The 19,361-nt window shown below is 43.3% G+C and overlaps 1 protein-coding gene across 2 annotated transcripts in view; it reads right to left on the minus strand.

Moving 5' to 3' along the window:
• Positions 1-19,361, minus strand: part of ADAMTS12 (ADAM metallopeptidase with thrombospondin type 1 motif 12) — a 306,746-nt gene that overhangs the window by 161,003 nt on the left and 126,382 nt on the right. The gene's annotated exons all lie outside the window — the stretch shown is intronic.

Genomic DNA, 19,361 nt, shown 5'->3' on the forward strand with positions numbered 1-19,361 from the left:
ATAGACCTGCCCTACGACCCAGCAATTGCACTGTTGGGGATTTACCCCAAAGATTCAGATGCAATGAAACGTCGGGACACCTGCACCCCGATGTTTCTATCAGCAATGGCCACAATAGCCAAACTGTGGAAGGAGCCTCGGTGTCCATCGAAAGATGAATGGATAAAGAAGATGTGGTTTATGTATACAATGGAATATTACTCAGCAATTAGAAACGACAAATACCCACCATTTGCTTCAACGTGGATGGAACTGGAGGGTATTATGCTGAGTGAAATAAGTCAATCGGAGAAGGACAAACAGTGTATGTTCTCATTCATTTGGGGAATATGAATAATAGTGAAAGGGAATATAAAGGAAGGGAAAAGAAATGTTGGGAAATATCAGGAAGGGAGACAGAACATAAAGACTCCTAACTCTGGGAAACGAACTAGGGGTGGTGGAAGGGGAGGAGGGCGGGTGTTGGAGGGGAATGGGTGACGGGCACTGAGGTGGACACTTGACGGGATGAGCACTGGGTGTTTTTCTGTATGTTGGTAAATTAAACACCAATAAAAGTTAAAAAAAAAAAAAAAAAAAAAAAAAATAAAAAAAAAAATAAAAAAAAAAAAATAAAAATATGTGCGTGTCTGGGTGGGTACAAAATCATTGGATGTGTTTTTGTTTATCAATGAAAAAAGAAAGTAACTCCATCTCACAGCAAAATACCTGACTGTGCTAGATTGTGAAAAAAAAAAAAAAAAAAAGACTGGCAAAAGCCAAAACCTGAAGGGTGACATGATGTAGAGGGTTCAACAAAAAGAGACTTTCTTGCCTTTGTTTATAAAACCTGCAAATTTAAGGCTGTAAAGAAGAAACTTGTTAAAAATGTTGACAGAGCTGGCTCAATTTTCATTTAAAAATAAAATGCTTAGGCAGTCCCAGTGGCGCAGCGGTTTAGCGCCGCCTGCAGCCCAGGGTGTGATCCTGGAGACCCAGGATCCAGTCCCACATTGGGCTCCCTGCATGGAGCCTGCTTCTCCCTCTGCCTGTATCTCTGCCTCTCATTCTCTCTCTGTGTTTATATGAATAAATAAATAAAATATTTTTTAAAAATGCTCATATATTTTTTTACTATCAAATATGACATTAATGCAAAATTAAAGTGTGGTTTTCATTCCACTAAACTGATAAATTGGCCTTGGAGTATCCAGTCTGTTCTTAACAAGAGGCAGTTCTTTATGGTCTGTGTCATTTGTCCAGATACTGTTATCTCATCATGTTTTGTTTTGTTTCTCATCATGTGTTGTGTGACTCTGTATGTACTTAATTTAAAAAAACATAGAACAGGGAGCTGAAAGGGCTGAAGTTCCTTATGTTATTCTTGACACATTTATTTCTGAATATTAGATTATTGTTCTGGTAAACAGGTTATGAGGCAAAGCCATTTACTATCGTTCGGCAGTTAGGTTTCTGGTTGAATAAGTACCTGTTCTCCTTTTGATGGTGCCTTTTCAAGTTCAGACCCTAAATTCAGAAAAAAAAAAAATGTCACTGCCAAAATGTTAAGAGTCAAGTCGTCTTTGGCCCTTGTTATATCACAAAAATGCCAACAACTCACTTCTTCACTTTGACACCAAAGCCATTAACCCTCTTATGGCAAGATAGTTGTTCACATAGATTTATTAAAAATCTATCTTTAAAAAAAATCTTTTTCTTTTACAAAGATATAATTGAACAAATTGATTACTAAACTTGGGTCACACTTGGAGTGTTATACCTGAGTTAAATCTCATTTCATCTGGTACAACAAGTCTATTGATTATTAAGCAGCAAAGTTTGGGCTTCGTACATGGAACTAATGCCTGTCAGACCATCCTTGGCAACTGGTATGTATCTGTTTTGTGGCTTACAAGTTCCAGGCTTACAGGCAATATGAAGGATCACTTCCTGCAGTCTGAGAGCTTTAGCAATTTGGGGGAACCTTGAAAAAAGAAGGTTTCTTTTTTTTTAAGATTTTATTTATTTGAGAGAGAGAGAGAGAGCGAGCACAAGCCAGGTGGAAAGGCAGAGGAAGAAGGGGAAGCGGACTCCCGCTGAGCAGGGAGCCTGATGCAGTTCTCCATCCCAGGACTCTGGGATCATGACCTGAGCCAAAGGCAGATGCTTAACCGACTGAGCCACCCAGGTGCCCCAAGAAGAGAAGATTTCACTTGCGGTTGTAGACATTGTGGGTAAAACCCTGGTGGAGATGAAGTTCTTAATTTTGTTTCTCTAGCTTTGGAATAAATAAGCTTATAAGGAGGCTTAACACAAACGTCTGGGGTGGTGACCTCTGGAATAATAGATGTTATTGAGATGCAATGCTAGATTTTTTTTTACAAATTCTTCACACCAAAGCTACTTACTTCTCTGGCTTCTGTAGCTGCTTAGCTTCTCGTGGCTGTACATGTGCCGGCTGTACAATGGTGGTTTGTGATAACACACATGTATGCTGCTCCTCTGTAAATGAAGCAGGCAAAGGACACAAACCACCATGAGACCAGCCTTCTCTTGTGATCAAAAATAATCTTAGGAGAACGTTTAAGACCACACAGGATACTATTAACAAATAATATCCAAATCTTGGAACAAAAGTAAAAAGATAACTAGGCAGTCTTTGTTATCACGCAGGAAGTTGTCTAATGAGCCCACCCAAGGTTCATCTCACTGCCTAGGCTCAGGGATATAACTTTGTTTGACTTACTATTTACTACTGATAAGGACCTAAGCATTTTACAACTCTGTAAAGATAGATGTTAATTTGTAGAAAACTTATGAACTACAAATGCTTTTTGTCCAGCAGATAAGATAACCCGAAGGTTACAGTTGGCCTATGGAGGAAATGAACCAGTTGTGTATCTAAATTAGCAATGTTACTGCAGTTTCTTCTTTATTGAAGTGCTCGTTTTGTTTTCCCTTTACTGGCTGCTTACAGGTTGGTTTTCCACGTCCTATGAATTGGCTCTGTCATGTGCTGGTCCTCTCATTATTGTGGCAGTTACAACCTGGCACACGCTCATCAGAATTTGTGTCAGAACTGTGCTTTTCTGATTCATTGAAAATTATACTTTGATATGAACCAAGAAACACAGATTATCCACACACAAATTTAAAATAACTCGAATAATTTACTTGCTAGGATGAATCATCACAATGGTCATTAATCTCTTATACTCCATCCTTCCAAAATTCTCCCCAAAATCTCCTGCCCCAACCCAAGCCTAAGAGCTTCAGATTCTCCTCCACTTCCACTGAACTAGTCCAGGTCAACTAAGCCCTACTCAGAAGATAGAGGAGAGTCGCTGAGCTTGCCAAACAGAATCCCTACTTTTTTGGTTTAGGGAGGGGGAAAATCCAATTCTGGTTCCAACATAGAGTTAAAAAAAAACTTTATGGATTTAGAGGTTGGAAAGTCAGGTGTGAGTAGAAAGTGATTGAGAGAGAAATTCTGCATTTTGGGCTCTGTTGTGTGTGTGCCACAGAGGAGAAGCACGGTTGGCCAAGGAAGCATATCCTCCCCGCTGGCATCATGGGGGTTTGCATGGCTTCTACTTCCCTCCTGAAGGCTTGTCAGATGAGCCATGAAGAGAGGGAAAGAAGCACTCATGTTATGCTAGCCACCATGTCCATCAAATAGGTGAAAAACTGAGGCTTGTGCAGACAGCTTTTTAAAAATAGATAAAATAGGGATCCCTGGGTGGCACAGAGGTTTAGCGCCTGCCTTTGGCCCAGGGCGCGATCCTGGAGACCTGGGATCGAATCCCATGTCAGGCTCCCGGTGCATGGAGCCTGTTTCTCCCTCTGCCTATGTCTCTGCCTCTCTCTCTCTCTCTCTGTGTGTGTGTTACTATCATAAATAAATTTAAAAAATTAAAAAATAAATAAAAAATAAAAAAATAAAAATAGATAAAATAAAATTTGCACCCGTCCCTTGGTACTTTCTTTGAGCATCACTTTGTCTATTTTTTCAGGCAGAAAAGCTCAGTCCTGCCAAGTAAACTGCCTTTCTGTGCATCGAAATTTCAAATAGTCTTACCAAGGCAACTCAGAGCAAACTCTTTATCTTCTTGTCCACTGGAATAGTTTAGTGCATTGAAGAAAAGGAAACAATGAACTAATTATGGTCCTGAACTAATAATAATAGCACTGCACCAGATCCTACTAGAAGTGCTTCACATTTGTTAAGTCATCTACACAATAACTCCATAAGGTAAATAGAAACTATTACCTCCATTTTAGAGATGACCTAAGTTCCTTACCAGGTGTCACAGCCAGGAAGTAGCAGAGCAGGGATTCAAACACAGGCAATTTGGCTCTTAACCCCCACACTGTCTCTTAAGTACCCTCCACCCTCACTGCCCACCCTGTACCAAGGAAAAGACTTCTTGGTCATTGTGAATAATGCAATGGTCCTAATCTTGATAGCTTCACCATTATACGGGCATTCCTCAACTTACCCAATATACCTATTTAGTCAGTTATTATGAAATTAAAATTGTACACAAGCCAAAATCCAAAAATGAGAGTTTAACCATTCTTGCAGTCTACTTGGGTTTTTATTCATAGGTAGGAAGGTAGATGGGTTGAGTGGATGCATGAAGGAGACAGATAAGTAAGTAAGCTATGAAACTGTACAAAATATGAGTCATAAAGAAGAGATGGATTGGTGCTAAGGAAATGCAAAGTGGGGCTGTAAAAGGAGGCTCTCAAGGGAAGCCGAGAGGGATTTGTTTTTATGACAGGTTTTAAAGGAGGTGATGAGAAAAACATACACTCTCATATGTACAGTCTGGACCAAGTGAAAAGTGATGCAACTGCTCTGGACCACAATTTGGCAGTTATTTCTAGAATGTTTAAATATTCTTACCCTTTGACCTAGCAATTCCATTTCTAGAAATTAAGCTTCAAAATAGTTGTGTATGTGATTAGCTTGTTCTTCTGACCAGGGAGTGATAAGACAGTCAGGTGACGCAGCTGTCTGACAAGTACGGAGTACTTATAGGGGTTTCATGGCACTATCAACTTCTGAGTCTGAAGTGGGTTCCTCATGCAAAGCGGTATCTAAAATCCCTTCACAACAAATATCTTACCCATAGGACAAATGCTCCTCAATGCCCAGCCACTGGCTTTGGTCATCCTTGCTTGCTGGAACTTAAATTAATTTAAGAGTATCAGGCAGCACGGAAAGCAGCATTTTTAGTAGTTCTCTCAAAACTGGGGAAGTTACTATGTGAGAAGAATGCCATTTATTTTTGTCTTTTGCTGAAAACCCAATAAAAAGAAAAAGCTGCTCAACAATTATTGAATAATAGAAGCTAAAGAGAAATATTTGGGGGGTGGGGAGGAAACGAAAAGTCAAAGAACTTATTTATACCTAATTTAATTTCAAATGTTACCTGTTGGTTTATTTATATGGCTTTACAAAAAAAATCATTTATCTAATTTTATCCATCTGTATCCACAACCTCAAATCCAAAATCTTTATTAAAGATGTTTGCCAAACATTCCACAAGAAAATACACTGCTTGCAAAAACATCCAAATATCCACAATAGTAGTTATCCAGAGACTTCTAAAATTGTGAGCAACTCTTATCCAATTGGACAGTGGGATTAAAATGAATTATTCAGTGAGAATGAAAAAGATTTCTGGCATCAATGTATGAAGCTTTTTAAATAGGCTCTTAATGCTCCCTTCACCCCCCAAAATATGATTGCCAATTCCAGGAAGTAGCTTTATTTTCCAATTCCAGTCTAAGTATTTTTTTCTGGATTCAGGAATAGACATTCCCAGTTCTTCCACCCTTCTTGTCATAAATAGGTCTTTTGACAGCAACCGTGAACAAAAGGTTGTTCAGCAGGATTCTCAATGGTCTAAAGAAAATCAGAACCAAGGATCTGATCTGTGCTTCTATCACCAGGGACTTAATGATTCAAGGAAACATCTCATCAGTCAGACAGCAGGTCACTGAGGTGAGCAGAAACAATATGAGCTCTACTCTGAAAAGAACGCTAAATTGCCTATTTGAGATAAAATTGCATGTTCCCTGTTGTATGTGTTTATCCCATGTGCAGTCTGTCTGTCATCCTAGCCCTAGAATCTGGTGAGACAAAAGTTGAATGGAGAGTAAAAGGACCCCCCCACACACACCAAATCGGGACAATCGTTTTGTAAAACTGTCAGTACCAACTAAAGCTGACCATATGCATACCGTACGACCCAGCAATCCCAATGTGTGTATCCCAAACACACACACCCCCTCCTAAAATGTGCACAATAGCATTCACTTGATGGGCTTCTCTATAGCAAAGAATCATCTCCAACCACAGGCAATTTTATGGACGAATCTTGCCAATGTACTGTTGAGGGAGAAAAGCCAGGTATGAACAAGTGTATACTGAGTTATTGCACTTTATGAAGTACCGAAAGGGCAACAGTAATCTATTCTGGTAGAAGTCAGGGTAAAACAAAGTCACGGAAAGGCTTCTAGAGGGCTGGTCATATTCTGTTCCCGATCTGGGTGTTAGTTATGTGGGTGTGTCCAGTTTGTGAAAACTATAAATTGTGCATTTATATTTGATAACTTTTTTAAGTTGAATAAATCAAAGAGTTAAAAAAAAAAAAAAACAAAACCAAAAACTATATCCAGTCAATTGAAATAGTGTTCAGATCAGGAGGTAGGATGGATCATGACAGGGATCCTTGCCTTTTCTTTCTTTTTTTTTTTTTTAAATATTTTCTTTTTTATTTTTAAGTCTTTTTTTTTTAATTTTTATTTATTTATGATAGTCACAGAGAGAGAGAGAGAGGCAGAGACACAGGCAGAGGGAGAAGCAGGCTCCATGCACCGGGAGCCCGACGTGGGATTCGATCCCGGGTCTCCAGGATCACGCCCTGGGCCAAAGGCAGGAGCTAAACCACTGCGCCACCCAGGGATCCCTGCCTTTTCTTTCAAGACAGTTCCACGTGTGGAGCAAAGGGTTGCATGACCTCCCAGTATGGAAGGGGTTCCTTTTCTCTAAATCTGGATTCCCACCTGCAAAACGCTAGATGTTGGTAATTTAAAGGCTTCAAGGGCTTCAAGACTGGTAGTGACAGAGTACAGGGCAGAGGAGGTTGCTGAGACAGCAAAGCAAACACTCAACCCAGCCATTCCTGTCAATGCCAGAGTAAATATTTTAATTCCATATCCCGAGTTGGATTTATCTCAGCTTTCCTGGGTCTACGGCATGGCCTCCCCCTTCACCACCTGCATCTTCCTTTGTTTGTTTTCAAGCAGAAAGCCTTTGCTGAGGGCGGAACTCAGCAGCTGCCTACCACCTCCCTAAACTAGACTGCTCTTCTTGCAAGAATCCTGTGAGCCTCCAAAAGCCCAGGCCCAGCGCTGTGGCCTCTGCTCACAGCGACCTGAGGCTGCGATTGCTCTATGTAAACAAGCAGCAGGATCAGTACGTAAAGACTTCTTTTCATTCTGATGGCAGTGGGACAAGATTTCCCCCTCATCCTGACTTCAATAAAACTCTCCCTTATAACCTGAGATAAAAGCACTCCCGTGGTCAGAGTATCGCCCATGCAAGGGCATAAAAGTGCAGTCTGACCAACCCCGCAACCACATTTCCATCAAACTGGGAAGATACGTTTTTATATTTGAACCTAATGAAATGCTCTTATCACCAGAAGAGTCACAGGGTCCACCATAATTATTTGCTATTAGAATGTAGCAAACAGTGTATAGATCTTTCACCGGAGAAATAATAAAACCACTGTCACTACCAACCCGGTAGTGTGTTATTTGTGTGTTTAGTAACAATAATGATGATGGTGAGCAGTTAAACCATTCTTAGGACTGTTCCAAGTGTTTTACACATATTAACAGATGTTAATATTTACATATTTACAGATATTAATGCTCAGAAACACCAGATGAGGTAGAAATTATTGCTCTCCTCATTTCGCAGTTGAAGAATGAGCAAGGCCCAGAGATTAAGGACTCTGGGTTGAGCCTCAGAGTTGGGTGGGTGTGCAGCCGAGTTTAAACCTAATAGCCTCACTGCCTCCCCTAAGGAGGCTGGATCTTCCTGGACTCAGACCGCATATCAAAATAAGCTTGATTCCTTGAAATGCATTTTAGCCTGCAGATATGAGGACTAGCTGGAAGGATGGAGAGAGTATAGGGGGGCAGCTACTCTACTAACAAGCCAGAAGGGTAGAGAGGAATCCACCAAGAGTGATTTGGAAGCAGGTGAGTCACAGGCAGGCAAAGAGTAGGTGAGAACAATCGTCCAGGGAGTGATAGCCAAGGCACGAGGAGGCAGGGAGGTGTTGTGAGCAGAGGGCAAGAACCCAACAGGCAGTTGCAGGAGCAAGAGGGGAAGGAGAGCAGGTCTGGGACGCCGGAGAAAAGCCAGAGGGCTCGGTGACAAGAAGGGCACTGCTACAGCATGTACAGATGGCCCCCGCCCCTTCCACTGTCATTTGTCATCACAACCTCGAGTTTGTATATAGGCTTTGGAAGGCAAACTCCATTCATCCTTCTATAAACTACTCTCTTATTCTCCTTTTTGTGAAAAGGAAGAGATGCAATCCCATCTCTCTCTGGTTGCTAACATTGTATCTGGGCTTTTGATCCTATTTTCCTACTAAGATTTTCTCAGTCTTCCTCTCAGCCTCCCACACTTGAACTCCTTGCCACCCTGTTCCTGCCCCCTCTGCTTCCAAAATGCACGGAGCTGTCCTCCTCACAGCAATCTGGCTTTGGCCTCCTCCTCTGACACCTCTCTTTCCCTAACAGGATGGAGGAGAGACAAGAGTGCTAATCTTCAATCAGATCTAGATTCAAGTGCTGCCCAGATCCACGTATGTGACACTGGTCATGTTGCTGACCCTTGCTGCTCTTGAATTTTCTCCTCTAGAAGCTAGAGGTTGAAAAACAGCACAAGATGGAGCATGTGTGCACCCCCAAATCCCAGGTGACTCAGACGTAGTCAGTGCTCACTGAGTATTTCATATGCTGCCCTACGTTTCCTAGCCTCTCCTTGTGGTTAGGTTGGCCAACAGCCCATGCACAGAGTGGCCATGTAATTTCAGCTGCAGTTCAGAGGTCAAGTGCCACCTCCTCCCCCTCTCTCTTCCTCCACAGCACTTTGGAGATCATGTGTTTCAGGTCACAATGCTGGAGGACTCAGGAAAGCTGCCTGACTTCTTCCAGCATCATTTACGAGAGAAGATGCATTTACCAGGTAAACTACTGAAATTCTGGCGGTCACTTGTGCCTGGGCCCAGTGTTATTCTCTCAACTGCCCCAGGGGCATGGCAAAAGGTGGCACAGGAGTGAGCTGTGCACTGGACCCCGACCCTCTGCTTTCAACCAGTGTGACTGTAAGCAATTGCATCACCTCTCTGGGTCTCAGTATTCTTTTCTAAGTGGAGATTTTTAAAATATAGTTATGGATTTTTAACCCTTTTCAAAACACGAAGCCCCTTCTTTCAGTGAAATCTGATGTAGAGACCCAAAGTAGAAAATAGAAAAATGTACTCATACACGGAATAGAAGAAATAGTGAAAGGGATTATAGGGGAAGGGGGGAAATGAGTGGGAAAAATTAGAGAGGGTGACAAAAATGAGGGACTACTAACTCTGGGAAACGAACAAGGGGTAGTGAAAGAGGAGGTGGGTGGGGGGATGGGGTCACTGGGTGACAGGCACTGAGGAGGTCACTTGATGCGATGAGCACTTGGGTGTTATACTATGTGTTGGCAAATCAAACTCCAATAAAATATACAAAAAACAAATTTATAAATATAATATAAATATAAAGGAAGATAGAAAAATGTAGACATTCCCTAAGTTAACTGAGAGGCTGGGGTAGGGGCCCCACATAGTCACTTGCTCCCCTTGATCCCAGAGAACTGAAGCCAACATAATTTCCTTTATTTCTTTATGCCAAGTGGTGCTGGAAACAGGCACATTTTTAAAATTTTTATTAAAACAATTTTGAAACCAAGGAAGAATACACTAGCTGCCTGTTCTGGACATTCCTTTTTCTGAAGGATAAGGCTCTGAATCTCCTAAACAGCCTAGTTATCAATTAACAGCCTGCATATCAAGGTCTACTTCATGATGCTCACCTTGTTGAGCCCAGCAGGCCAGAGATATCATGTCATAAAGTCATCCCAACCCCATCTATTTCCTCCCTTACCAGACCTGCCTTGACATCATTCACCCTGGGCCTGAAAATCCTATCACTGCCTTGCCCTGACTTCCCCACTGTGGGACACTGCTCAGCCCGCCTTGCTGCAGCATGTCTAACCAAACTAGCTAAGTGAGCAAGGTGTTCCTGGTGGTCTTTGAGGGGTGGACAACTGGTACCCCTGAAAGGGCCCTTACTATGGTTCAGCAGACTTTTAAAAACCCCTGAGTTAAATAATCTCTGAAGTCCTACTAGCTTTAGCAGTCTGCTTTCAGTTGCAATCCTGATCTCCTCCAGGCTTGTCTGGCTCTCCAGACACAGCTTCTCTTTATCTGATTATATAAGACCAAACATTAAGGGAAGGCATTTGGCACAAGAGCCAGCCCTTCCTTCCCTGCCTTATCATCTCATCCAGCCCTGAAGAATGAGACTTTGCATTACCCAGAACATCCCCCCTCCCTTAACAATATAGAACTCTGTTGCCATCCCAGAGCTCAAAACTCTCTGAAATATTTAAAACTCTTGTGTGTATAATCTTGCCAAGTTAGAGGAGGGGGAACAGGGGGGCTGAGGTGAAACATGTGAAAGTAGATCACATGGATCAAAACACAGAACTAGGTGTGCCCAGGAGCTGGGCACCCTTTAGAGCCCCAAGGAAACAGGTACGGGAGCTTCAAGTGTGCACGACCTTGCTGGGGGCGGGGGGTCAGTGAGGAGGTCCCCACCTTGTGAAGTTTGAACCATAGCTATAACTCAGCTTGACAATGCCTTCACAATGTCCCTTCTCAAAGCTCACTCCCAGGACCACCAGCAGCAGCATCTTTTGGGAATCTATTAGAAATGCAAATTCTCAGGCTCCACTCAAGTCCTACCAAACCAGAAATGCAGGAGGGGTGCCCACCAATCTGTGTTTTCACAAGGGATTCTGGTGTGCCCTCAAGTCTGAGAACCACTGCTATCTTAGAAAATATATCCCTAACCCTTTCATCTACAGATGAAGAAGCAAAATAGGGCCCAGAGAGGCTGATTCACTTGGCTCAGATCACATAGCTCATTAATGCCAGGCCCAGGCCGAGAAGCTAGGTCTTCTGTGTCTTGTTCTAGGCCACCTACTATCCGACCTAAGCAATAACCTCAGAAGACTCAGTATATACAGTCGTCACCAGAAAAGGTCTATACACAAGGGGCCTAAAGCATCAATCTGGTCAGAAGGAAGAATGTCCAGGGGAGTAATGTGGAAGCCCATTTGCTTGGCAAGTACACTGATTTCCCTCACACTGTGTGCTTATGTGAGGAGGTCTGGGCAGGGGGCTGTAGCTCTGGGATTCTAAAACAATTCAAGTCTCTGGTCAGGTGATCTCCTAGCAATCATCAATATGTCTTCAGTACTATACTAAAAATCATCCCTTATACTTTTTTTTGGTGCTCTCCACTTCACATTCTCTCATTCAAGTACTAACCAGGCCCGACCCCGCTTAGCTTCCGAGATCAGACGAGATCGGGCGTGTTCAGGGTGGTATGGCCGTAGACTCCACTTCACATTCTAAAGCCACATGAATTCACCCTTTGGAAGGCTGCAGAAATTTGCTTGTCAAGACAGCACTTCCTTGACTTGATCTTCACCAGCTGCTCTTTGGCTCTTTCTGGCTCCAGGAGAAGCTCTTGGCTCTAACCAAGTCAGCTTGCCACCCCCCTGGGACAGAGGCCCCCACAGAGAGTCCTCTCTCCTCTCACCTCCCCTCACCTGCTGGAGGAATAGGGCTGTGAAATAGGGAAACCAGACAGAGTTGAGCTGGTGACCATGAATCAAGGTTTCCCGGGTCCTGTAAATCTGGGTCAAGGTCAGGTCCAGCCTGGAGGTCTGGCCAGGGATGACAGGTACATGTACATGTCCTTGCATTTCTGAGTTATTTCTCAGTTAATCCCAGAGCAGCATTTGAGGCTTATTATCTGTTCTTTTTCCTCAGAGGCATTTCACAGCTTTGCAAGTCATGTCTCCAGAAGAGAAAGTTAAGAGCAGTTCTCTGACGCTGCTTTGAAGAGAGCAGACCCAAAGCAGATCAAACATTAGCTTTACAGATCATCCTGAGGGTCTGTTTCCTGAGCATTTTCATTTTCCAGATTTTCCAAGGCCTTGGATTATTACAGATGCTTGAGGGACAGGTTAGGGCTTATTCAAGGGGGCTCCTGGCTCTCTCCAAGCTCATTCATTCCCTTATTGTCTCTCCGGCCACACTAGCTTTCTTTCAATTCTTCAAATGACCCAAGTTATCTGTGCTGAAGGCCTTCATGCATTTTGTTCCTAGAACACGTTTTCCTGGATTTTGAGTAGATGGCTCCTTCTCCTTCCCTTCTCCACCTAAGAGTCCTGTGGGCCACCCTATCATTCCCTTGGTCCTCCGCTGCCTTCTGCTACTAATTCCATTTCCGGCATCTACTAGTTTACATTTATTTTTATGTTTAATATTTCTTGGGCAGCCTGAATGGCTCAGTAGTTTAGCGCTGCCTTCAGCCCAGAGCATGATCCTGGAGACCCGGGATCGATTCCCACATCAGGCTCCCTGCATGGAGCCTGATCCTCCCTCTGCCTGTGTCTCTGCCTCTCTCTCTCTCTCTCTCTCTCCCTCTCTTTCTATGTATCTCATGAATAAACAAATAAAATCTGTAAAAATATATTTATGTTTCTTTATCAGTCTTCCTATGAAACTGGACTCCCCAAGGGCCAGCCGCCTATTCTGTTCACACTCTACCCTCAGCATCTAGAACGCAGGCACTCGATCAAGACATATCTGCAGATTGAGTGAAAGGACAAAGACTGTAACCCTTCATAGTTTCTGAAGGAAAGGACAAAACAACAGAAAAAAATTGGCTCAAACACCTGGTGTGTCCGTGAAATGCCCAGGTGGCAGTGAAATGAGTCTTAGACATCCTGTCCCCCTACCAGGACAGTCCTGAGACTCAACTTTCCCTGTCCCCCCTCGCAAGAAGGCTTCATCTCTTTGTAAGCTGCTAGATTCCCTAGGACTGGAGAGAGTTATTCCATTGAGTATGTTTATGGAAATAATACATTTCAGCTGAAATCCACAGGCTAGAGAGAAAGGAGAGGGGAGGAACTGAGCCAAAGCACAGACCATGGACAGGCTACTATGAGGAAAGCCTGGGAGCAGAGCCAGTTTCCCCGGGGCGCTGCCTGCCTAGGATGAGACGCTCACACCCCAGGCCCTCGGTGACACAATCAGCCATGGGCTGCCAGGTGGACAGAGTGAGTTTCCAGTGCCCACAACCTCCAATCCTTCCCGCTTCCCTCCACTGAGTTGTGACATTAGACCCACAAGTCCTGCCTGGTGGCCCTCACATGCTCTCGGGCCGCGGTCCGATCACCAGGATTTGATGAGGTGGGCCATCCCAGGAGCCTCTCTGCCAAGCCATTAGCTTTCTGTTTCTTTTTTTTTTCTTTTTTTTAAGATTTATTTATTTAATTGCAAAAGAGAGAGTGAGAGTGAAAGAAAGCACAAGCAGGGAGAGGGGCAGAGGAGAGGGAGAAGCAGACTCGCCACTGAGCAGGGAGCCCGACTCAGGACTTGATCCCCAAACCCTGGGATCCTGACCTGAGCTGAAGGCAGATGCTTAACTGACTGAGCCACTCATGGCCCCAAAGTCATTTGCCCTTTAAGCCTTCCTTCTTCTCAAGCCTTACTTCTTCTCACTGAGGGCAGGGCAGTGTCCATGCTAGCAGGTGTTCAGGCTACCACAGCCTCTTCCACAAACCCCAGGCCAGGTAGGGCCACCTACCCTGTGGAGAACTCAGACAGTGCTTAGTGGAGGAAAGGCCAGTTAGAACAGAGATCAAGGGGATCCCTGGGTGGCTCAGCGGTTTAGGGCCTGCCTTTGGTCCAGGGCATGGTCCTGGGATCTGGGATTGAGTCCCGCATCAGGCTCCCGGCATGAAGCCTGCTTCTCCCTCTGCCTGTGTCTCTGCCTCTCTCTCTCTCTATCATGAATAAATAAATAAAATCTTAAAAAAAAAAAAAGAAAAAAAAGAACAGAGATCAAGAGAAAGAATTTCTAGGATCAAATGACTACTCAGGAATATCAAGTATGGCTAAACCAGTCATTTAACCTCACAGTTGTGATGATCTCATTTATAAAGGATTCCGTTACAAAGTAACACGTGTCATGTGTGTATGTACACATGTGCATGCATACACACGGACAGGCATTGTGTACATGTATGTGTATGTGCACATATACGTATGGATGCATAGGGAAGCTGATGCACATGAAACAAGACACATTAATATTAGCCCTGTGTGTTGAGGAGTACACTGATATTTTATATTTTTATACCCATATGAGGTTTCCAAATGTTACATTATGCAGATATAACTTACACAATCAGAAACACAGTTTAGTAGGAAAATAAGTTCCAGCCCACTTGAGTGCATGAGTAGATAGGAGACCCAACAGGAATCTGCTCTACAGTACTGTGAAGAATCAGAGCCACTGCCCAAATGGCTGAACATCTGGGATTTTGGCAATGGGCAAGTCAGGCAGATCCTGCTTGTTAGCCAGCAGCAGAATCTCCCCAAATTTCCCTCCAAATGAAGAGACCTGGGCGGTGTGAGATCCTTAACACCTAGTTTCAGGCAGCAGAGCAAGAGGGTTGGGCATGTGTGTGTGTGTGTGTGTGTGTGTGTGAGTGTGTGTTTTATAAATTACTAGCACAGAATGTGTAGCTTTAAAAACAGTACTTATTAAATATCCAACATTTAAAAAATACATAATAATTATGGGGGTTTATACCAGCAGAAGTTCAATTCTGGAACTCCAAGCAAAAGTCAGAAAGTAGAAGTCTCCTTTCCTGCACCTTGATGCTCTTAACAGTGTCCCTCACCACCCACCCAGGGTTAGAAGGAAGACCCCAAGCACAGGGTCAACCTGAATCTCTCCGTATGAGATGGGACTATACACAGTTTATGCCAATAGTTGCAAAAACAGCATATCCGTGACATTCTATAAGGATTAATATTGCACAAGGCCACAAGATGGCGATATTATGCTAGTAAAGTCTGTCGGTGTGTGTGTGTGTGTGTGTGTGTGTGTGTGTGTGTGTCTGGTAAGAGTTAATCCTTTTTGGAAGAGGACACTGGACAGAAAGGTGGGAGGCAGGAATGACCACAGAATCTCTTTCCTCTGTTTCCTTCCCTATGTCTCTCGATCTTGTCCTTGCTCCTAAAATATAACTTAAATGTACATTTTATTATTTATTTATTTATTTATTTATTTATTTATTTAAAATATTTTATTTATTTATGAGAGACAGAGAGAGAGAGAGAGAGAGAGAGAGAGGCAGAGACACAGGCAGAGGGAGAAGCAGGCTCCATGCAGGGAGCCCGATGTGGGACTCGATCTCGGGTCTCCAGGATCATGCCCTGGGCTGAAGGCAGCGCTAAACCGCTGAGCCACCGGGGCTGCCCTAAGTGTGCATTTTAATTTTTAACATAAAACTTTAATTCATTATCTTAATCTCTAAGAGGATGGATTAAAAATCTGTAATTTCATTATTTTTCACTAAGAGGAAAGTATACTAAAATCAGTCCGTGGTTTTCCAGAGGCCAATTCCCACCACTGATCTACAGGAAGCAAGTGTCAAAAGATAGAAAGGTCCCTCTCCTACTTAATTCTACAGCAGGGTTTGTTTCTTTAGGAGTCTCCACTTCATCCAGCGTTTTCCACCCTGTACAATGTCATTAACTCCACTGATGTGTTTGAACAAATGCCTAACTGTGGCCGTGAAAGACAGGCAACTCCTTGCATGGTCCTTTAACTTTGCTCACTTAGGATGAACTAATTATTTTCCTGAAGCTCTTTGGCAATGGTGGCCCCTGCCTTAGCGGAGACTGTGGGAGGGTGGAGTTGAGGGAAGCAGCTCAGAAGTCAGGCGGATCTGGACACGAATCCCAGCTCCAGCTCCACCACTGCTTGGAGGATCTCTGACCTGCCTTGTTTTCTCACCTGTAAATAGGGGCATTAAAAATGGCCTTAGAGATATTTTAAGAATGAGACACATGGTATTTGCAGAGCTATTTCATTCTGTATCATACATATAATAAATGGCAACTTATTTTTAATCAATGTTATTATAAATTACAAATTCACTTCCCCTCTGCTTGTTATCATTCTTTCCTCTACCGTAGTGCAGTGTGTACTGAAGACAACAGGCACACATGCAGGAACTCCTGCCGCCTGGTCATGCAGTCCTAACTTCACGCAGACAGGCTGACAGACCCAGAATGGAAGCTGGCTGGAAGGCAGCAGCAGGGATAGGGATAAGATGCTCTGTCCCAGCAGAGGCTGGAAAGATGCCAGAAGTCTGCACATGGCTCTCCTGACCAAGACATGTTGAGAGTATATCTTTTTAGACTGTGTGAGATGAAGAATTATTCCAAATACACAAGATTGATGGGATACATAGGATTTTTAAAACTACTCATCCTTATTGTCGATATCAGAGAATGTGTTCTTCGGTAGGGGTGTCAAAAAGCTAAAATCGTATTTTCCAACTCTGACTGGCTGGTAGCAGCTAAAACTGCAGCTTCATGGAAAAATGCTCTGGGGCTGCCTCCTGGCCGAGCCAGACAGGGTGCTGTGATAGCTCCGTGGTGTCTGCCCAGACACCGGGAGCCAGAAGCAGCAATGCATGTGCCACATACTTGCCATCTCCCTCCTCATTCAAAATCCAACTGTAAGCCATGAAAGAGGTACCAGGAAAAAAAAGGTGAATATTTATCTGACACTAGGATGGGAAAGAACTTTGTAAGCATCAAAGGAATGAAAGAACTAGCAAAGAAAACCAAACATCTCAACAAAAAAATATCTGAGTATTGAAAAATATTCAAAAGAAAAAGAGCGGGAAAACTATTGCCCCTATTTTTCACAAATAGGGCAAAAGTATTACATACTTATGAAACTCTTATGAATTATTAAGAAAAATATTAATAATCCAGTAGAAAAATGACAAATGATATCTCACAGAGAGATGATTCTTAAGGAAGAATTTTAAATGACTCAAAAGCTTAGGTAACCAATGTGCACACTCATATTTACAGAAATAATTCAAGAACTTATGAGATCACATTATATACATAATAGCAGAGAAGAGAGTCCTATACTCAGTGCTGGTAAGAAAAGAAGTGGATACTTTTATATGTTGCTTTTAGAAATATAAATTGGCCTTTAAAAACATTTTATTGTTTATTTGAGAGAGAGAGAACACTCAGGCACAAGTGGGGGGCAGGGGCAGAGGGAGAGGCAGGCTCCCCCCTGAGCAGGGAGTCTCATGCAGGGCTCAATCCCAGGGCCCTGGAATCATGACCTGAGCTTAAGGCAGATGCTTAACCTACTGAGCCACACAAGTGCCCCAGAAATGTAAATAGCCTTTTAGAAAATAATTGAAAATACTTCTAGTAATTCAATTATAGGACTCTAATATTTTTTAATGTGGGCAAAATTTGTAGGATAATAATCATAGAGAGTTTTATTATAACAAATTTTTTTTTAAAAAATCTAAATGTCCAAATAAAAGTTGATCTATCCAACAGACCAGTTTCAAGCAATCCTTAAAATTGTTTTAAAATAGTTCTGAATGGGACACCTGGGTGGCTCAGAGGTTTAGCGCCTGCCTTCAGCCCAAGGCGTGATCCTGGAGACTCGGGATCGAGTCCCACAGCAGCTCCCTGCAGGAGCCTGCTTCTCCCTCTGCCTGTGTCGGCCTCTCACTCTCTGGGTCTCTCAGGAATAAATAAATGAAATAGTTCTGAAAAAGATTTATTACTATTATTATTAATGTGAAAAGATTTTGCACATCCCAATTATGTGTTTCATTATGTTATACTGCATTGTGCTTTTATAATAGTAAATTATATTGTCATGTCATATTATAGGAAATAAATAAAATATAAGTAGTGGTTCTTTTTTGGTTGTGTGATGTGTATTTGTAATATATGTTCATTATTTCCTTTAACTGTGAAAAAAACTTAAACCGATTTGATTACAACTATCACATGAAGTTTTTTTCAGGCAAACTAACACGGTAGGGCCAGAAGACAAGTTCTATACTCACACAGACCTTTGTCACTTTCAACAATGTGAGTGTGGGTGAGTCACTTAACCTCCCTAAGCCTCAGTTTTCTTGTCTGTGGAATGGAAATAATAATAGCACCTTCCCATAGGATAGCTGTGGGTCTTCAGTAAGAGATCCTCTCAAGTGGTTATATTACGTCTGGCACATAGGAGGTACTTAATCCTGATCACTAGCTGGTCTTAGGGGAACTGGCAATCGGCTTGCAACAGATGAGTGTCAGCCAGTGAAAGGAGTTGTGGCATGTCTGCTGCTTTACATTTCATATGAACGTCAACACAATCACGCTTTGTGCAAGGCCAGGCGGCTTTGTGGTGGGTCAAAAGAACCAATGTGAGCTGAAGTTTCCTGAGAACCGTGATCGATGCCATGTCCTAAACCATCATTCCACAGTGCAGCGAGGGAGACTCATCAGCAAGACACAGCTGGTACCAGCCCCCGCCACTGAGCCCTTCATCTTCTCCGATTCCTACAGAAATGTAGCCAAGCAAGGACCACGTGCATTTTACAGATGAAGACAATGAGGCTGAAAGAGAAACTCATCTGAGGTCACAGAGCTGCTCCCTGTCAAGATTCACACCTAGATTTCATGTGACATCAAAGCCTGGACTCTCACACCACCATCAATACACAACACACATATGGACTCTCACACCATCATCAGTACACAACACACACACACACACACACACACACGTGTAGCCCTTAGCATCAGGATGCCCCTGGAGGATGGCTGAGCAGTCAGCGCGGGCATGGCTCTGAGCAGTGGCCAAGCCATCAGAGGGAGTGGAGAGGCTCCAGTTCCCTCCTTTCTCTCCTCCACCCCATAACCAAGGGATGCGCCTCCTGCCTCTGCTGCTGGCAACTGGAGACCAAGGCTCTCTGCCTCTCCAGTGGGTAGGCATCTCTGACACTCCTGGCGCCCCCTTAGGCAAAGGCGGACTCCTCAGGCCCTGCGTGAACTGCTCAAGTGCCACTGGGTAGACAGAAGACAGCCCCGCAGAGCCCATCC

Source organism: Vulpes lagopus, chromosome 3 (genome assembly GCF_018345385.1).
Source record: "Vulpes lagopus strain Blue_001 chromosome 3, ASM1834538v1, whole genome shotgun sequence".
Lineage (NCBI taxonomy): Eukaryota > Metazoa > Chordata > Mammalia > Carnivora > Canidae > Vulpes > Vulpes lagopus.